Source organism: Lutjanus erythropterus, chromosome 1 (genome assembly GCF_056507025.1).
Source record: "Lutjanus erythropterus isolate fLutEry1 chromosome 1, fLutEry1.hap2, whole genome shotgun sequence".
Classification (NCBI taxonomy): Eukaryota; Metazoa; Chordata; class Actinopteri; order Lutjaniformes; family Lutjanidae; genus Lutjanus; species Lutjanus erythropterus.
Window position 1 is genome coordinate 1,452,600 of NC_139317.1, and position 10,193 is coordinate 1,462,792.

Sequence of the window (10,193 nt, forward strand, 5' to 3'; positions counted from 1 at the left end):
AGTCTAGTAGTGATTTTTCACCAAATTTTTGGGGTTTTTTAGGAGTGATTACACTCAAGATTCTTGGAATTGTGTTGATCTCTAGGTCAAGGATGCAACATCAATAGAGGAAGAAGAAAACCTTTTTTTTTTTTGGTTCCAGCTGGGGACCAAATTTTTTGGTTCCAAACCAATTTATGAAGATATTAAATGGCTCCAAATGATTCAAAATGATGATGCCAAGCTGGAACAGAAGTGGCTCCATGTGGTGGAAAAGGCCTACATCTACCTGTGATAGTATTATTACCTCCTGACCCTCAGAGGTTAGCTTCTGATAAGGCAGTTTGCTGCAAAGGTACAAATTTGCAATATGTTATAGATGCTGGTTCGACCAAGCCCTGACAGTGAACGCCTCATCTTTATGTTTCCATATAAATGTTCCAAAAATTTTAACCTCAACTTTGAGTCTCCCCCTTGTAATTGTGTGTCAGTTTCTCTGTCTTTAAGACAGCACCAGCCCATAAAACATGTCTCCAAATTATTTTACTCACATTTTTAAACATATTTACTAAAATTTAGATCTGACAGATTTTGTATCTTTAGAACATTTAAATTCTTTTGCGGACTTGAAAATAAAGTTTTATTTGTTTGAATAATGTTTATGAGGTTGGTGAGAGGTGGCAGAGGGTACATCAGCTTTTAAGAAGGGTCTAGATGCCTCTTTATATTCCAGGTTATTACAGGATATCCAGTCCAGTCCAGTTCCTTTGACTTGACATTTAAAGACAGAATTTCCAAGAAGTATATTCTGAAAAGGGGGAAATTGGATTTATTTGGTACATCATGGTATTTCAACACTGCTTCCCTCAAGATGGAGCATTTCTTAGACTTTTCTCTGTCCAGAGAAACTGAGTGTGTGGCGTTTTAGTCTCCTAAAATCTGCTAATCTGCTAAAAATGTTTGGGCTTTCAGTTGTGTAGATCGAAAGCCTGCAAAGATTACAACATTATTACGTTGTGGTTTATTGCACCCACCCCTTTTGATATCGTAAATATACCATCTGACTTTTTCCCTTGAAAACATAATGGGTGGACGGCAACATTTCCAGGCCCAGAAGTTGCTGTCCACTGCTGACTGGACCAGTAAATGAGGTCAGCTGGTCTGTCGGAGCAGAAATTCAGTCCTCAAATCTCTTGATGTCTGTAGATTAATCTCTCAGGTTAATGCAGAACTTTAACGTCCTCAATAATTAAACTAGACACCAAATGTTGTATTCACATATCTACTCAGTCTGACATGATTATTAATTAGCAGAAATGTAAAGGCTGCCCTCATGTTTGTGGCTGCTGACTGAAGTTTTATTTGATGATCTGTGAAAAACATTAATTCTCCTTTCTTGTTATTGTGTAAATAAGAAAACTTTTTTCTGTCTGTGGTTTCACAGGCCACTGAAGCAAAGATGAACAGCTGATCCTAAAACACTTTTTCATCTTAGGAACAAAAATTGAACAAAGTAAATATGTTCAAGTGAATCAAAACAGAACTGGCTGATCTAAAAGAGAGTAAAACACCTGAAGAAGTGTTTTATGTGTAAATTAACAGTAAAAGTAACTTCCAGGAGCAGCAATTCTACTGACGTTATTCTTTAAAAGTAACTTTATAGCAGATAATAATGGGTTGGACAATGATCCTGTGAGTTCTGGTTGGTTTTATTTAGTGGTTTCATCCTCCATCATTTCATCCTGTCTCTCATCCTCCCAGCAGCCTCCTCCTCCAACACCCACTTTAAGCCTGCAGACAGCAGCATCAGACAGAGAACAACTATTTCATTGTAACTGAGCCGTTAGTCTGCAGCACCATCTGGTGGCCATGACAGGAAAGTTCAGCTTCTCTTATTTCTCCTCTCAGTTTGTCTACATTGGCATTTCAGCAAATTTGAATCCAATCCCAGATCGGTCCCAATTCTTTCATCTCCACTGGATTCAGTCGGCCAATTTTATCTTCTTGAAAATGGACCAAGTGTCGCCCAAACTTGCACATGTCAAAAAAAGCTATCTATAGCTGGCCGAGGGAGATATAACAGGCTACGTATATTTACAGTTTGAGAATGTAAGAATCATGTGGCTCCAGAAGCCACAAGTTTCAGACCCCGGACCTGTCCATTTGCTTCCAGATGCACTTTGACCTGCGCCTCTTGGAAATCTAAAATGAACAGAGAGCTCAATGACAGGCTAATTCACTGTAGTTTTTAACAAACAGAAGAAGACTAAAGAAATAAATCAGTGTGACTGAACTGCTCAAACCTCATAACACAAACATATGTATGTTTACATTTAAGTGATGGAAGAAAGTTATATTTAGAATTCAACCAGCTTAATGAAAGCAATACTGCAAACAGAACAGTATTAAGAGCAATATAAATGACTTCATAATAAAAGAAACTATGCAGAAAGTTATGAAAATAACATTGTGTTGCACTACAGTTAGTCTATCTACTGCCGGTCTGTGTGATGTGTGTTTATGTGAGCTTCATTCATTTTCATAGTTTGGACTACAGACTGCTGGGACACCTGATATTTTTTTCCATCATCCACAGCCTTACTTTTGTGAGCGACTCATTACGTCCTGTTGTTTACTGTGTACTGTTACATCATCATTAGTATTCTGTTTTATCACCTGCGCCACTCACCACAACATTAATCTCAAGGTCAAAGCCCAGTAAAAATATCTTTATCTGACAAATAATGAACGTAACTTTAGCCATAACTGAATGTCAAGCAATAATGTAAATGTATGTCTATCTTTGTTTATTGCGTAGAAATTGAGAATACAACATTGCCGACGCAGATTCTAATTTATAACATTTAATTTGTGTGTTTTCATTTTAAAATCTTCTGTGTTATTGGCTTTCTATTTTGTCTCGACCCGTCACGTGATCACGTACGCTGATGACACACTTTTCTCCCTCCACGCCACCTTTGTTGGTTTGGCCCTCGTTCTGTAAGTAACTTTACTGATAAGTCTGTACAGGCCACAGGAAAATACTGCTAGAGATGCTGGAAGAGCGTCAAAGTTTTTATCTGTTGATTGATATGCATCATAATGTATGATATCTGGTTTGATATGCACTGCTCTCCTTTTAGATTAGTTTAGTTACAGGGAGCGTTTTTGTGTTTTAAATATGCGTGTGGTGCTAGGTTACCTTTTGTTAGAAGGGTTTGGATTATACCAACTATGCCACATTGTACGTTTCTCCACAGGGTAATTTGTTAAAAGGAAAATTCTGTTTTTTAAACAGCCGTTTCATAATTTTGGCTGTCATTCAGTAACAACCTTTGACTGGTTATGTGTCAGTTTTTTCTGATTGCTTGTCTTTTGTTGTCCAGTGATTACAAATGCAATCCTGTTCCCGTCTTTCTGGTGATCAAAATGTTTTTTCTAAATAAATGATGTCGTAACGCAAAGTAATGATTGCCAAAACTGCAGACACACAGTAGAACACAAGTTTTTGACATCCTGTAGCTACAGTAAATATGTTGGAGAGAGTTGGACATTGCTGAAATGAACCTATTGGAAGTTTTAGGCAACGTGTTTCGACCCAACAATAAGTTAAACTAATTTTACTTGTTAATTCATCACACCTCTGAGCCAATCAGAACCGTACATTTACTATAGGTAACATCTTTATTGAAGTCAACTTTTTTCAGAGATAAAACAAAGTTTCAGGTTGATCTGTGGGGAAAACAGAGCAGGACAGTGGTTATATAAAACAGAATTTTCCTTTGAATTGTCAAATGTTTTTATGATATTGAAATATCATAATACAAAGATGTTATTTCCCAGCCTGCACCTGTATCAGTGTGTCAGGCTCGGGGTCTGTCGGTTTCTTTGTTTAAACTGTCAAACGTGACTTCTTTTGTTGTGATACGAAGCAGAGCTGCTGTATCTGAAATGTATTGAAAATAAAAAACTGAAAGAAGAAATGCATTTGTTTGTTTTGGCTTCTTTCAAATTCCACAAACTGCTGCTTGAGTTCAAAAGTATCAGAAATAAAACTGCTAGTATAACCTCTGTGCTCAGGAAAAGTCTTTATGGCCACCTTTTACTCTACAAAAAACTTAAGTATTTGAACAATGAATAATGTGAGTTTCATTCAAGATTGTAGGAACCTTGGTGTTCCCTTGTAGCATTTCCTGTGCTTTGAGTAGAACCATTGTTACTAAGAATGGAAAAATCTGATATATGGTGGGCCAATGCACTGTCAAACCAAACCAGCACATGTTTGGATCAAAAAGGGGCTATAGATTCAGTCTAGAAAGGGCTTGTCATGGTTTTGGTTTTTTGTTGGTTATTTCCTGTTTTATTTTGGTAGTTCTGGTCCTCCCTCGTGTGTCTTGTTTTTACTTCCTGTCTTTGTCTGTTTTCCCGCTCTTTTTGATTGTCATTATTTTCACCTGTTTGTCCACCTGTCTCATTAGTTCTGTCTATTTAGTCCCTGTGTTTCTCTGTGTCAGTGTCAGTTTGTGGTTGTTCCCATGCCAGTCAGCTTGTGTCCTCTGTGTTTCCCTTCCATGTTTCAACCGTGTTATTTTTCCCTAGACTGTTTTTTGAGTTTCCCTTTTGTGGATTCTGTTCTGTTGAACTTTGGATTTTTCTCTCCCTGTATCTGTGTAAGCCTTTGTTTTGTTGTTTTACTTAATTAAACCTTTTTGAGCTGGTACCCTCCTGTTGTCTGCATTTGGGTCATCCACCTTGTTGAATCATAACAGGGCCTCCTTCTCAACCATCAAGTTTTGCTTGGAAAAGAAACTAACCAGCCTGTCAACTCCTCGCTCATCTGTCTGCATCAACACAGCTGCTGGTGTTCTGACGCTTTATGCTACAATTCTACTGTAGCACAAAACAATAGCAGAGTAACCCTAACCCTCCACCCAGAGAACTGCTAGGTATCGACAGAGCACTGGTTGTGCTTGGCTCAAATCCAGCTGAAAAACATAAGGATGATCAGCAAGTATAATTTGTTGGGACTACTACAAATAAAAATCCACTTACCTCTGTTGTAAGGGCAGTTCTTCCAGGAAGTTGCAATTGCAACAATTCATGCAAATTCCAACCACTGCTCAGGAATTCTGCATGGACTTGCAATTTTGTCCAAACATCATGCATGTACGTCTCAATGAACCCAGTCAAGGTTTTGTTTTATTGTTCACTAGTTTTGTTCATTTATATTTGTTTTATTTTGTCACAGATGCTGAAAAGGACAGAAGGTTTGTCATTGTTATAAACAGTTATCAACACTCTGTGCACTTCTTCATCTATGAAAAAAGCAGATTTAGTTAGTTTTTGTACTTGTGGTTACTGAGAAGACTCAGAACAGAGTTCACAGTTTCCTTTGACTGTAATGAATTATATGTGAAAAAAACCCCCAAAACTTCTGCAAAGTCCTGGAGGGACTGTAAAGAGTTCTCAAACATCTGAGCAGATAAAGCATCTTCATGGCCCAATACCACTAGACTTCAGTGAGAGAAAACAGGAGAGGAAAGAAGAGAAGTAAAGGCAAGACAAAAATCAGAAGAGAAAGGAATAAGAAGAGGGATGAAACAGGGCTGTTTTTTGTTGTTGGTGTTCATGAATTTCCTGGATCTGCCTGCCATGTAGTTTTCTCTCCAGTAGATGGCAGTAAAGTACAGGTGTACCTATTAAAACCTGGAGTAGAAGAGACTGTAGAACTCATCACTGGATCACACAGTGTTTGAATTGTGTTTGTTGGAGTTTGTTTCTATGTTTAGGCTCAGTATCAAGTTGTACATTCTAGTGTTTCACATGAGGAAAACACAGAGTCAGGAGTTTCACTGACAGCTGATGGACTTGCTCTGTTTCTCTTTCAAACACTGCTGTTTTTCTTTAACGCCTCAGTTTTACACTTGAGCACCTTTTCTCTTGTTGTTCAGTTTCTCACCTGCTCTTTACAAACTCTGAACTCATGACAGATCCTAGTTTCTGGCCTCTGCCATTTCCAGTCTGACGCCTTCACTTTCTCCAAGTGTTTTTTCTTTTACTCCTCTGTCAGACCTTCTGCTCTCTGAAAACCTTCCTCTAGACAACACATCACGTTAAAAATGTTTGTCTCACTTTCCAACTCTTCAGCTCATCCTGAATGTTTAAAGCCTGACTGTAACTTTACAACACATTCCTGGAGTTGTTTTTTGTAATTTGATATAATTTTATGGACAGTGATGTGGGGACATAAAGACAGTCAGCTCTGTCCTGTCCTGCCTTCTAGATTCCATAGAGGAGGTGAGTGAGAGGAGGATGTTTGTCAAGCTGGTGTCAGTCATGGAGAAAACGTCTCACCACCTGCATGAGACTGTAGGTGCACTAAGCTCCTCCTCCTGCAGCAGCTGCTGCTGCACCCACAGTGCATGAAGGAGCATTACTGCAGGTCCTTCATTTCAACTGCTGTCACTGTTGTGTCTCTGTCATATCACCTTTACAGCAGGTTTGTTCAAGTGACCCTTCACTAAACCCCGCCTCCAGACCGCAACTGTCCAATCATAGCTTAGCAACTGTAACTAGGCCTGTCAAGCTTTGCATTTCTCTACATGTTGAAGGTGTGCAGGAGGCTGTGAGAAGAGCAATACTCTGCGCTTCATGAGTCTGGATGGTGGGGTCTTTTTTGTTGTCTCTCAAAAATGTGGAAGACGAAAGCACACGTGTCAACAGACAGTCAACAGAGCTGACTTGCCATCATCTCCTCTTAGTCATGGAAAAAAGAGTTTGTTGACAAACATATTTAGTCATAGTTTGCATAAACAAAATTATCAGTGGCTGGCAGCTTCGGCTTCATGTTTACTGTACAGACCACTGACATAAATAAAGATGGCTGCTGGGCTAACCCTTTCCTCTTCCTCCCATTCTACAAAACTGATGCTAAAATATCCCAAATACTAAGCACTGCTGTCTTGCAATGGTGATGTCATTTGCTTTGGTATCGAGGTCCAGCCCACACAGCTGCAGAGTTCACGTGAAACTCCCTTTATGACCTTTACTGCAACCAGCCACCAGAGGGCGACTGAGGGACTTTGGCTTCACTTTCAGGGAGGTTTTCATGTTCATTTCTATATGTACAGTCTGTGGTACAGACAGCTGTTTATATATTTCCCAAAATATGAAATTATTCCTTTAAATAAAAGAAAGTATAACTCTACAAGGAGGCGTTATTAGATATAAACCCATCTGTTTTAGAGTTTTCCAAGTTTCTGTTCCAGTTTGTGCTTTTCTTCTCGTCAGTATTGTATCATCATACTGACCAAGTCTACAGATGTTACAGATGTGTTGAAACCAGCTCTCTCCATGTTGTAGTATATTTCATTCTTCCTCAGAGTAAATGCAGACTGTAGATGTACACGTCCATCAGAGTGATAGAAACCAGAGACAAATGGCTTCAGACTGTTGTAACTGCCACAATTAGTCATCATAACTGATTTTCAGAATTGGATTGACTCCACGCTGCTCACAAATGTTCCACTGTGTCTGCGTCGATGTTTCAGGAATGATCATTTGGAGCCGACTGCTGGTGACTGTTTGTTTGCTCACAGAGCTGATTTGGCTCTGATGCAGAAGCTAAATTACTTTTTTTAACATGACTTTTACACTGTAAAAGTTCAATTTCACCGTGGATCCAACTGTCAGAAAAGCACCTAAAATCGTCCAAACTTGCACTCAAACAGAGATGAAGAGGAGGGAAGTTGTGCTTGTGTCTGCGTGGAGGTAAAATGAGGGTGGCAAACTGATGGAGTTATCCGTCTGTAATGAGAATTCCTTTGGTAAATGATCCTCTCTCTAATGAACCCGTGTCAGAAGCTGTGGACGGGCTTTAATGAAATAGAAGTTTTAAACAGGTTACAGCAACAGCAGCTCACACATTTAATATCCTCATTACAACCTGTTTATCCTCACACACCTCCAGGAGTGACGCAAAGAACATCTGCAGGGAATATTAATCACAAAACACTCAAAAACTTACGTTACAGACGAGCTCAGGCTGTCATCACCGAGAAACACACATTAATGTTTGTTACAGTAGTGAGAATAAACAGAGAAACTTTTTTCTAACTGTAATTTAATTAATTACAGGCACAAAATGCATCCTTATTGTTCGGGAGTAATTTACACTGTAAACGCAACTAAGTCAGCAATACTCAAAAAAATCAAGGCAATCAGGCGCCTCAATTTTCCTGAGTTCATAAACTCAAAAGCTGAAGGTTATCAGAGCTTAAATATTTGGAATTAGTGTCACTTGTGCTCTTTGATTACAGTTTACAGTTATTTGTGTTTTAGGGACCTTATTTTCCCTCATTAATCGAACATCATTAGTTTAACAAACACAAAAGTAAGAAAATTCGGGACTTAACATTTTTAAGTTTAAGGTTTTCAGAACCTTTAAATAAATTTAAAGTTTCCATGATTTAATACAAATAATTAATTTGAGCTTTTGATTTAACATTCATTCATTCATTTTCTGTAACCGCTTATTCCATAAGGGTCACGGGCTGCTGGAGCCTATCCCAGCTGACACTGAGCGAGAGGCGGGGTTCACCCTGGACAAGTCACCCGTTCATCGCAGGACTGACACACAGAGACAGACAACCACTCACACCTACGGGCAATTTAGAGTCACCAATTAACCTGCATGCATGTCTGTGGACTGTGGGAAGAACCCGGAGAACCCGGAGAGAACCCACGCAGACACGGGGAGAACATGCAAACTCTGCACAGAAAGTCCCTGCCCCAGCCAGCTGGGGGATCGAACTCAGGACCTTCTTGCTGTGAGGCGGCAGTGCTAACCACTGCACCACCGTGCCGCCCAACAGCAAACATATTACATAAAACATTAAATAAAATATAAAATAAACTGTTTGACCTTTTGGTTTGATGAGAAGTTGATACCAGTCTCAGAAAGTATGGAGGTGGGGTCTGGGGATGATTAGCCTAGCTTAGCATGAACACATGGAACCAGGGAAACAGCTACCATGGCTCTCTTTAAAACATTTTTCATACATCCTGGAATTATTTCTTGGCTAATCAACTTTGAATTTTGAATCTAAAGCAACTACTGATTTATTATTTTAGTCTGAAACATTAAAACTGTCTGAAATGTCTCACCTGGTTGAGAATTTAATGATGTTGAATTTAATCTGTTGCTAGGAAACTGTCACAATGTGCCTTCCTGATGCTTTTATTTTCAGCTGTACAAAACTGTAAAACTTTTTAATCAGATTGGATATTTTAGTAGGCCTACGTAATGTGTTACTTAAAATGTAAATTAACAAAATGTGAATATTTCACTATAAAATGTAATTAAAACAGAGATGTGACGCCTGCCAGAGATGATAACTTAACTTTGGTTGTGTCTTTGTAATTCCATCTTTTCATAAAATCGGCATTTATTTTCAAAATTACAGACAAAAAACTATCATGCAGCCATGATATAAAAATAAGACATGGCGTATTTTTTCAGTGTTTGCCTTCACTCTGACTTCTTTCTTGAAATTTAATATTACAGTCTATATAAATATATCATTTGCATCATTAAGTAGTGCACATATATATGTTTCTCATGTCAAAAGATGACTGGTGCATTTCAAGTAGTCTCTGAATTATGAAGGATTTTTTTTTTAAGAAATGTTACAACTGCCCCTGGTCTCCCCTATCTTAAAATATTGTGTTAGTATTTCAAAATAACCATTTGAGATATATAGTCAATATTTTGAAATACTAAGCGATTCCAAGACATTATGTGGACTAAGTTTCTCATTTTAATGACTAGATAGAGATGTTTGGAGATGAGTGTATGATGTGGATCCATCTGTGTGTGTCTCACTGTTAACAGACTCCAGTCTGCAGTGGAGTTCATACACTTCACTGATAAACCTCAGAATTATAGACAAACATGAGGCTTCATGATCAAATAAAGTTTTTATATCACGTCGACACTTCTGTTCATATTCAGTCTCTGTTTCTGTTGATGCTGTGTGCGCCGTTATCTCTCTCAGGAGTGACCACGCTCAGTCACTCCAGTTTGCTGCCATATCTGAGGAGTTGGTGGAGAAGAATGTCTCCTGTGTTGTCCTCAGTCCGTCTCCTCAGTCTGGAAAAGTGGATCTGACTGTTGCATGTGCTGTAAGATGTAAAACATGTGAAATAGAAGCTAA